Here is a 1,061-nt window from a genome sequence, read left to right on the forward strand (position 1 = left end):
CCTGTTTTATTTGAAACTAACCTGTCCTGCACTAAAGCTAAACCCCGTGTTGTCCTCCTGCTCTTAGACTTATCAGCTGCTTTTGACACCTTGGATCATAACATCTTACTTTGTACTGACTGAGGAAGTCTCTCGGATGAGAGACGAAACGTTTCTACATTTTTTGCTTTGTTTTGTCTTTTGTCTTTTTTGTTTTTTTGTTTTTTGAATGTCCAGAGGACCAGATTGAACTTTTTTTGGATTTTTCTACCTGGATTATTGAGCATGGATCATGATATCTTACTTTGTTGTTTGAAGTAATGGGGGGGGGGGGGGGGGGGCGCGCTGCAGCAGGGGGCTGGTTTTGGTCCTACTTAGCCGAGTGTATTTTCTGTGTCCGCCTTGGTGACCACATGTCCTCCTCTGCTCCTCTCTTGTGTGGGGTTCCACAGGGCTCAGCCTTAGGCCTCCTCCTCTTCACGCTGTACCTGCTCCCTCTTGGCTCTATTTTTTAGAAAATATGGGATCTTCTCCTTTCATTGTTACTTGGATGATACACAGATATATGTCCCGCTAAAAAGAAAGGACTGTAACTCTCTAACCCCTCTGTTTTCATATCTGGAGGACATAAAACCTGGATGGCTGTGAACTTCTTCAAGTTCATTGCGGGAAAGACTGAGGTGATGGTCTTTGGAAGCTCCACTGAGACTCCCAATGTAGATGTTGGTTCCTTGGCTCAGTATATCAGGCCAAATGTTACAAACTTGGGGGTGCAGCAGAAACACACCACGAGGACGATTCTGTCCAATCACACCGTGAAGCAGGGACACATCGAGAGGACACTTCTTTCCAGTCACACCGTGAAGCAGGGACATCGAAAAGACGCTTCTGTCCAATCACACCTTGAAGCAGGGACACCGCGAGGACGCTTCTGTCCAATCATACCATGCAGCAGAGACACACCTCAAGGACGCTTCTGTACTCTCACGCCGTGCAGCAGAGATTTTGCAAGTATGCTTCTGTTCAATCCCACCATGCAGCAGAGACACCCAGAGGACACTTCTGTCCAATCATACCGTGGA

General features: G+C 46.9%; 1 protein-coding gene across 1 annotated transcript in view; it reads left to right on the top strand.

The window, feature by feature from the left end:
• LOC119426469 (receptor-type tyrosine-protein phosphatase mu) overlaps nt 1–1,061 on the top strand; it is a gene marked incomplete at its 5' end in the record, with an annotated part of 67,319 nt that overhangs the window by 52,925 nt on the left and 13,333 nt on the right.

Source organism: Nematolebias whitei, chromosome 20 (genome assembly GCF_014905685.2).
Source record: "Nematolebias whitei isolate Nwh7 chromosome 20, NemWhi1, whole genome shotgun sequence".
In the NCBI taxonomy this organism is placed as follows: Eukaryota; Metazoa; Chordata; class Actinopteri; order Cyprinodontiformes; family Rivulidae; genus Nematolebias; species Nematolebias whitei.